The sequence below is a fragment of the Monopterus albus genome, unplaced genomic scaffold, assembly GCF_001952655.1.
Source record: "Monopterus albus unplaced genomic scaffold, M_albus_1.0 scaffold172.1, whole genome shotgun sequence".
Lineage (NCBI taxonomy): Eukaryota > Metazoa > Chordata > Actinopteri > Synbranchiformes > Synbranchidae > Monopterus > Monopterus albus.
This window is the reverse complement of record NW_018128052.1, coordinates 384,363-394,319: the sequence shown is the minus strand read 5'-3', so window position 1 is coordinate 394,319 and position 9,957 is coordinate 384,363. Positions and strand designations below refer to the sequence as shown.

The window sequence follows — 9,957 nt, the reverse complement described above, 5'->3', positions numbered from 1 at the left end:
GAGAGAGCGGGGGGGGGGCAACAAAAGTGCTCAGCATAATAAAAGATTTTATATTTATTATCTATATCTTCACATGGAGGTGTAATGTTACAACGCGCATGTGTATTTGTTCCCATGACTAGTTTGACACATTTACACTCACGCACTGAGTTTCAGCTCATCATCGCATTTAACTTTGCTCTATTTGCTTAACTATAATTAGATAGCGTTGCCAAAGAAGGCGAATAATAATAATAATAAAAATAATAAGTAAATAAACAACATTCACATTCATTATTTTGCTGGTAAGGCAAATATTTGTCATTTCTTTTTGCAAAGTAGACTACCACAAGTGCACGTAGTCGCAAGTGCCGGACACCTCGTGCTTTTGCAATCATATCAAAACCATTTATTAGTAAGTTATATAATTGTAATTGTTAGGGAGCAGGGTTGTTATTAATCAATACTGTGCTGGAATTGAGCCATTATGCTACAGCATCAGGCCTAAAAGTTGCCATTAAACAGCCTTCAGTTGTGTGGTTGGTTTAATGTCACAGCTTTAGTTTACTTTTCTGAAAATCACACAACCTACAAGAATCAGTGTAACGAATGTACAACAGCGGGTCATAGACCAGGCTACACAGCAGCCCTCTTAATTAGGATTAAGACTATTTCAACGCCAACTATACCAGTCACATAACGGCAGCATCCCACTCACTTGACACCAGGCTAACTCCACTCCACAACAGTCAACATCCTCCAACAAGTCCGCCTCGGATTTTTCCGTTTTTTTCAGGGTCTGGTCTGATCGCATCCACTGAGAAAAACCGTGGAAAAGACTAAGAGAGTACAAAGGCGACAAAGCGTCCCGTGTCTCAGCTGACTTCTTTAGGAAAACCACGGTGCCCTCTCCCTCACACATGCGAGCTGCGACTGACAAATGCAGAGTCCTCCCAGTGAGCAGAGGGCTAAACTCCGCCTCAGAGAGAGAGAGAGAGAGAGAGAGAGAGAGAGAGAGAGAGAGAGAGAAAGAGAGAGAGAAAGAGAGAGAGAGAAAGAGAGAGAGGCGGGAATCTGAAAATATTAAAGCCGATCTGAAAATTGAATGCAGGTGTGTGTCAGGAGCAGGTTCCCCCCAATTATCCTCATTCGTCAGGGAGTATAATACGGACAGCAGTGCGTAATACATCTCCAAAAGCAACCTGCGATCGATACAAATGAACCTGGATCAGAGTGAGAATTTATGCTTTAACCTTGTGTTATTGTCATTGTTTTTCATTCTGTGCGGCTCCTTTATTATCGCATTTAGCCTACAGATGCTTGTTCTTGCTTTATAATCCTGTTCAGGCTATTTATGGGAACACAAACTCCATAAAATCCTTTTAATCCTTCATAACATCCTGCTGCGTTTTAAACATAGATTGCCAACCTATGATAACCTAATCTGTAGAGAACTTCTTATTATTAATATCTTATCTGATATTAATGGTAAGAAATCATAAACCATTAGAGCTTAAACTGTTTTTCAAGTTATAGGACAGACTAGACTGTATAAGACGATTTAAAGAAGACAAACAAAAGGGAAAACAAGCAACAACAACAAACAAACAAAAACTCGTACAACTACTGAAAATATTCAGCTATAAGTCGTTTTCAATACCTACCCCATTATGCGCAGTCAGCTCTGTGTTATAAGTTATAAAATGCTAAACTACAAACTAGATCCATATTTGGAAACAGTAGCGAAATAAGGTTAATTAACTGGCCTACATTCTCATTACACTACAATATGACCTTATTATGGCTGAAATACATTTTCTCCTTGACGTTTACATTACATTATAATAACCTTGTTAGAGGCTTTAAACAAACCCTTCACGTGTGTCCTGTAATCAGTGCAGAGACTCCATAAAGGAAGAAAAATCTTTGCAAACGACTTTCGTAAAAAATACATATTTATCTAAAAAGCTGTTGTACAGGCATGGAGCAGAGGAATTCAGAGTTTGTGTCCTTGGTGCAGAAAAGGCCCTGATAGCATATTCAGGCTATATGCAGTCTTATCGAGCGTGATACTATGATATAAGTACTATCTGTGCTCATGAGATGAGATAGTGAGCACGATAAAAGAAGACAGAGGCAAGACCGACTCGCAACTTGCAATATCTCCCAAAGTTTGAAAGGATATTTAAAATTGTGGTGGAATCTCTCTCTCTCTCTTTCTCTCTTCTCTCTCTCTCTGTGTGTGTGTGTGTGTGTAAAGCAATAAAACAGCAGGGAACTACAGTCCGGGTTTCCAAACGAGAGCCTGCATCCATCTGATAGCAGTTACATATCTGATTATTACGCATGGGCACTCTGTATCATGGAGATGCAGCTCTCCTGTCAGGCTCCAGCACAGGTCCGGTTCTATGAATCCTCTTCTACTCTTCGTCGTTTATAAGTAGATCTAATCAGCTGTGGCCTCTGCTGCTACAATCCTGTAATTGAACTTACACCATTGCTGTTGGTTGGGCTTATGAAGAGCGGCGGGACATCTGCACATTTAAAATAATAATAATAATAATAATTTTTGCAATATTAGCATGAGAGCGGTGTTCACTTTCATTGGACGCACAGTGCTCATTGCTCCTGAGCATGCGCGACCAAGACGCTGGACTACACGTGCAGCCCTGTATTGCATTGGCTGCAAACTAGGCTACTGTAACACACCTGTGTTATTGTATTCATAAATAAAGAGATACAACTACGAATGTTCCTGCAGGGCGTCGCATGCACAGACAAATATTATTAAAAAACGTAAAATATAGAGTCGCCGAACTGAATGTTAGCCTGTTTGTCTCCTGCAATGCAATAATTGTTTTCATCAATAAAATAAAATCTTTGTATGCCGAAGCTGTCCTATGCTGTAAAAGTTCTGGGAAGGCAAAGTTTTTAATAACATTTAGCATGTATCTTCAAACATATCACACAAAAGTGATATTAATAACTGGAGACACTGCATTAGGTCAGCTGCAGTAAAGATTTAAAATGTTATGCTGAGAAAGGTGTCCGTGTGTGTGTGTGTGTGTGTGTGTGGGTGTGTGTGTGCGTACTCAGAGGGATTTTCCCACAAACAAGTGACAGGGAAAATTTAACCCCCTCCAACTCCCTCCATTCTCACCCCCTCCCAAAACAGAAAAAGAGAAAAAGGAGAGAAAGAAGTCAACATCAAGTTCAACAACGTGCCGGGGAGAAATTTACATCACAATCAGGTCTGGGATCCTCCAGGTCCCCCCACCCCCTACACCAGAGTCTGGCGTCAGCCCCGCTACACTTTCCCAGGCTCTCAACAATATCTCCCTGCTGAACAGCGCTGCCTGGGGCCTCCTCCTCCTCCTCTTCCTCCTCTTCCTCCTCATCCTCCTCCTCCTCCTCCTCCTCCACTACTACATGAATACTTCTCACATGAGCACATGGCAGCGGAGAGCCTCATTAGGCTAAAAACTCCGGAGTTCTCACAAACTTTACCGCAAGTTTGCTGACAAAGTTCTCTGCATGATAACAAAAACTTGTTCTAAAATTGGTGGATTTTTTCTGATTATTTAAAGAGACCTTGTTGTCCTTTATAGTGTTTGAATATTTTGACGTTTCTCCCATAAAATCTCCCCATACTATTGCAGTTACATTTTTTGATCTCATATTAGCAGCATGTATGACTAAATATCTAGGAAAGCAGTTTATTTTCTTCAAGGATCTGGGTTTTTCTAAGTTGTTAGTGGTTCTTGCTGGTCAGCTCATGCATAGCCTGTGTTGTCCTGTTGAGACGATCACTGTCAGATAAGAAACTGTGGTATAAAATAAAAAAAAACCCATTTAAAATAAATTTTCTAATTGACGTGCAGCATGTTGCACACATCAGTGTCAACATATGAAAGTCTACTTACATTTCCTGAATTCAAACCAATAACTAGGTCCACGTAGATCATCTGGGTTTGGGAAATACATATTTTTGTGTATTATAATTTGCTCCATCTTTTGTTTGCACTTTGTGCTCGATATTTAGAGAGGGAGAGATCTACCTGCTCTCCTCCTTGGCAAAGCTGCACGGCAACGCTTGTTATCAAGTCATTTTTCTTCTGATCTAAGATAAAAAAATTCTTGTTGCATTAACGGATAACTAACTATCATATTATGTTGAAAATGTCTCTCTTACCGGATAAAACGGGCCAGTCAGGAGTGTAAGATCTGCGGCAACGGAGAACGAGAGAGGTGACGGGAGGGAGGAGGAGGACGAGCGAGGAGGCGGAAGGAGGGAGAGGAGGGAATAGAGCCGACTCAGGGCCTATCACATTTGTCGAATAGGCCCTAGCCTATAATATCTGGGAGGAATAAAAGGGAATATAAAACAGCCTGAAAGTAGAGTATTTTCAAATAGAAATCCGAATTACATCGACAAAGCCCAGTCTGATTAGCCCTCATGATGTGTTAATGAAAGGTGAATAAGGTGGGTAATGGGTAACCTTCAGCTCAGAAATAGAGACAAATAATCACCAAATAGGCTACCTATTTTTACTGCAACGTATTCATGCAATGCACAGTGGGATTTATTGATTTACACGTAGTGATCTTGCAGCACCAAAACGAAAGGCAAAAGGCAGGGCTAGGTGTATTATTTATTTTCCCAGATCCGTCATTGTTATTTAATTTCACTATAGTCTAAGCTCACAAATAGATAGAGTGAAGGAAAAGCATACAAAAACACAACAGCCTATCAAAGTCTTGTTTTAGTGTGACATGTGGCTGATGTTGTAAGGAAATCCAGGGTAGCCAACTATGATAAAGCCTATAATAATGAATGCTGAACGTGTGTAAGATCGACTGGCTATTTATTTTATTTATAATGGAGTAATGCATGCAGCTACAGATAAGTAAGATCGACTGGCTATTTACAATGGAGTAATGCATGCAGCTACAGATAGCCTATAATAGGCTGTGTCAGCCTGTGGCTGTGCCAACAGCAGGAGAAAAGACTTTTTTAACAGGTTAGACGTTTAATACCAGATGGTATACCACAAGCTCATGCCACGTTTTTTTAGACGAAATACAATAAGCTACACCGGAAAATGCAACCAAACGACAACATGTGTCGTTCAGCTTAGAAGACTTGTTGAAACGCCTCCGCCACAAGACGAAACAGCGACACACCTCGGTGAGAACTAACTATCACGTCGTTATAGCCTACAGTGAGTCTATGATTTAGATGTTAAGGGCATTTTATCACATAAAGCGTGTATTTACACAAAGAAAAGAAAATAAGATCATGAAAATCCTAAACCTTAGTCCTTATATTTAAATGAGATGAAGAGGTAGGCTAATATATTTACATTCACCCATCATCTTCCTCATGACATAAAACTGTAGGCAGAGGGCTATATTTTAAATATGCACAAAGTTACTTGTTGAAAGGTTATGACTATTATAAAACAGCACTTTTAAGAAATTAAAGCCATAATGATGAACCAGCTTTACAACGTTGGGCCTATTTGTATGTGAAATAATTAAGTAACGTTAAAACATTTATTTTAACTTTATTTCAGTTCTTATCAGGTCTGACAGAAATTAACTTGTTGAAACTGAAAGACTGAGGGAAACACACAGTGAAACAAATGTTAATATGCTTCACTCTGTAAAGTGGTCATTATTATGATTATTACTAGCAAACAACCTAGCCTCATAAAACCTAAATGATGAATGTGATGATGTTCTAAAAACATATTTTAATAATCTTTTTTTTGTTACACATAACACAATGAATAATGCCAGTCTAGATGATCTTAATTAAGAAAAAGTAAATTTACATTGTCATCTTTTCTTTTCCAACACCTGTGAAGTTGACATACTATTATTTTAGATGCATTATAGTTTTCTATTTATAGTTTTTTAAAGTGCTAATGTAGTATTATAGCAAAATGTTGTGGTATATGTTTCATAGTAACTTTGGTGAAATTTTAATTGTTGCATTTTGTCTGCATAGAAAAAACATGCTCAGCTAATTTAACACACTCCACCTGCACAATATAACAGCGAACCTAAGTTTCCTGTAAATTCAATTTAAATTACTAGTTTATATCTATTCAGCTTATTTTGATCTTAAAATAAACAGTTTGCCAATAAGCTATGTTTCATGTTGCACTTTCTTTTTTTAACAAACATGTAACCTATTCTTTAAAAATCTCTTTTTATAGGCTTTGTATATATTATGTGCACTTTATTCCTGACAGTAGTAGTGCACATTACAGGGGGAAGACATTAAAGAACATTTGACATACACTTTGACCTCTGAACTCAGGTGTGACCTGTTGCAATGGTGCAAAACTAAATTCATGATGAAAAGGTATCTCCTTTAGTTTTTTTGCTCACAAAGGAATGAAGCAAAATTGATGTAAAGAGTCTATTTTCCAAATTTTAAACATATGAGAGAACTATGATGGCCATTTTAAACACTATTGTATCATTAAATTACACCTTTTAATAAAGCAAATATTATCCACCATATTAATTTTCTCAGTATCTTTGTAAATCTAATTTATGGCATTTTCCATGTGTCTGATGCTTAAATTAGACAATTGCCAGAAATATTTCAGTGTTTCACAAGTGATCTCTGTAGCTTGTTAAAGCTCACAGGCCTCACATTAACCTGAATCCATTCTAGTTAAAATCAAGTTTGGCTTCAGTAAAAGAATTTGTATGTCTAGGCATTTTGCATTATAAAAGTTAGTCAGTTAATTTATTATCACTGTGATTTTTCCATTATTTCAAGTACTGTTGGTTTGTGCATTTATTAGTCTGGGTTGTAAAATACTAAGTGAATACACGTCATAATGAAACAAAGCCTTTCAAATCAATAGGACTGTGTTGGATTTCTGAGAGTTGACAAACAGGACACAGGAACATGTTTGATTAAAACTAGATCAGCCTAACTGAAGATTTCTAATCAGAGTCAATACTGTTTATAGTGAACCATAGTAAAATGTGTTTAAAAGTAAATTAATATGTTCTATTTTGACACAGAGTTGCACAACACTGAGAAATATTTTAAAAGTAGTTATGGCATATATTGTCAAACTTACTAGACAGTTCAACAAAAGAACAGGATAACTGAACAGTTTAAGATATACATCGCTTAATGGTTAATGCATGTTAACACTGTAAACCTGTGGCATGTTATGTGCATAAGACAATTAAATCAAATTGGAGGACAGGTAGATAAACAAAATTAACTATTAAGAACACCTAAACTTTAAGAATAAATTTTACAAACAACAAAATATGAAATCGATTTTTAAATTGGTTAAATTACTTTTTTTTAAATTTTCTTTATAAATCAGCCTATTACAAAGTAACAAACAAAACTTTAGGACATAAGAATACATCTGCGACAATGTTGGAAAAACACAACACAGAGGTTGTGCACAAATATTTCAATAGCGTAATATTGCCATTTCACTAGTATTACTATAGTAACCTTTGAAAATGACTAATATAGGGATGTGGGTTGAGCCAAAGCACGGGGAGAGGGCAGCCACTTCAATAATTTAATGTCCTATAAACTGTCGACACCCCAGCAAAGATAACCACACTGTATTCAAAAGTATGCTTCGCCACGCAGAACCTTATTTTCAGACTATAAACCCTATCATCACGGCCTTAACATACTCAACAAAATGAATGTCTACCGAAATTAAATCTCGTCTTACAGTAGCACAGGAGAGCTTTTGCTATAAAGCCTTAGCAAAAGTTGTATAAATGTGCGCCGTTATAAATTTAGAATAAACTTCTTACCACAGCAGACAGGCTCGTGCAGAGAGACCTGTTAATTCCTCCTCAGCCTCCTGTGAAAGAGGGACATCAGCCTGCGCCCTCGTGCCCTAATTTGAAGCAGGCTGGGTTTTATGATAATCAGAGCTAACAACGGCCTGTGCGCGTGAATAGAGCAGGGCGCCCTCCAGCCCACGTTCCCACGAGCGCATTCCCGCGGTCAAGTTCAAGATCAGAGACACCATTACTATGCGAGGCGTGCCGCGTGGCTAATTCCACACCGGCGCGCGCACCCCTCCGTGAGAGAGTTCGTCACCTCGCGCCCCAAGGCAGCAGATAGATAGATAGATAGAAATGAACTGAAACATTGAAATGAACAGCAGACCAAAGAGGCTTCTACTAAAACAGCAAACAAATAAATATAAAGCAAATGTAATACAATATTTTAGGGTGATAGGCTATTTGAAATATAGGCCTATTTGTAGGATGTGCTTCTACTATGATGAGTAGATGTACAGATTTACACATCATAATGTGAATAAACATGGACAAAAAGACTAATATACAGAACATTACCCAGATATACAGTATGTACCCATTTCACAGCAGACATTTTGGTACGTCAGAGCAGAAAAACCACAGCTGTTGCTCGGTTTTACTAACAAGAAGTTCCTCCATTTAGGTGAAATAGCCTAGTTCCAAGGTTCTCTGTTATTATATGAGACAACTGGTGAATCTGTTGCCATTAGCAAAAATAGCTTCACCTGTATTTTTTAAGTGTTTGCTGTAAATAAATAAAAATACCATGTAAAAACTGAAATTTACCATCTTAAGAAAAAACTGAAGGTTTAACAAAAATATATTTTTAAAAAACATTAAGCAACCTTTAATTTTGGCAGTCTTGTACATTTTGGCACAAGCAACAAGATTTTCAACATTCTTTTAGGAAAGTAAATTATTTAGGTGGACAAATAATAATGGTAGTAATAGTATATACCTAAAAACAGCACAAATACTACATGAATGCAAAATCACAGTAGAAGTAATTTGCTACAAGGAAATGTCCTGCATTCAAAATGTAAAATAAAAGACAAAAGAATTAGCATCAAAATATACTTAAAGTACCGAAAAACTATACAGAATCACACATTTCACATTAAGGTATATCACCTTATTGGGTTATAATTATCATTGCATTGTTGTGTGCGTCATGTTAATGTTGCAGCTTTAAAGGCGTAGCTAATGTTCACTACCTCACAGGATCAATGACGTTTTAGGATTAACCTGTATTTAGATGTATTAATCCAACTCTGAAAAGTAAGTAGAGTTATCAAATAAATGTAGTGGAGCAAAAAGTATAACATTTGCCTGTAAAATGTAATGAAGTCAGAGTATAAAGTATGAGTAAATGAAACTACTCAAGTAAAGTACAGATACCTCAAAACTGTACTTTGGTGTAGCACATGAGTTAATGTACTTAGTTTGTTTCCACCTCTGTATATTGGCTACATTTTCTTTGACCTCCACAAACACAATATATGTACCAAAAGCACATTAGTTCTGATAGCATAAAGTATATTTGACATGTTTTTAATGTGTCTTATGCTCAGACGTCACCATTGTTATAATAATGATGGTCAGTAGATCAGTTACTACGGTTCAGATGTCATAGTTCAATACTATGACTCAAAGGGATTTTCAAGAACTCCAGTGAACGCATTCCATCTTTTGAAATGGTTTCACATTTACATTTATAAAATACACTAGTCACCTAAAGACCCATACACTGTTCCTTTTATTTAAGCCTCAATGATGCTTATTTTTACAGCCAAGACTGTAACCTTGTTTTGTTTAGTTTATTTCTTCAAAGATTGTTTACAGAACATTACTTGTGTAATCTTACAATTGGATGTTTTGTAGTCACTTGCAACAGAAGTGTATGAGCAAAAAGACTGAACTTGTTTCAGTGTCACATTTTCCTTCAAAATAATTTCAAAAACAACAATAACCACAAACATATCTTAGCACTGGGCTGCCACGTGTCATTTTTTATGTATGTAAACATGAGAAAAGGTGTGTTTTCATTTTAGTTTAATCCCCCAAAAGTTAAATATCTGCAAAGTTGCATTTGTTTTATGTAGGTATTTATATTTTCCAGCCTTCAAATGAGTGATTTCAGCC

At 36.9% G+C, this 9,957-nt stretch overlaps 1 long non-coding RNA gene across 3 annotated transcripts in view; it reads right to left on the bottom strand.

Moving 5' to 3' along the window:
- Positions 1-7,903, bottom strand: part of LOC109969300 (uncharacterized) — a 23,283-nt gene extending 15,380 nt beyond the window's left edge. Inside the window, exon 1 of one of the 3 annotated variants that reach the window (XR_002276243.1) lies at positions 7,801-7,903. This is a non-coding gene — a long non-coding RNA (uncharacterized LOC109969300). Of the gene's footprint in view, positions 1-697; positions 920-4,171; positions 4,242-7,800 lie in introns of those variants that run through there. The other 2 variants (XR_002276246.1, XR_002276242.1) reach the window with 2 other exon arrangements.
- Positions 7,904-9,957: the final 2,054 nt, after the last annotated feature.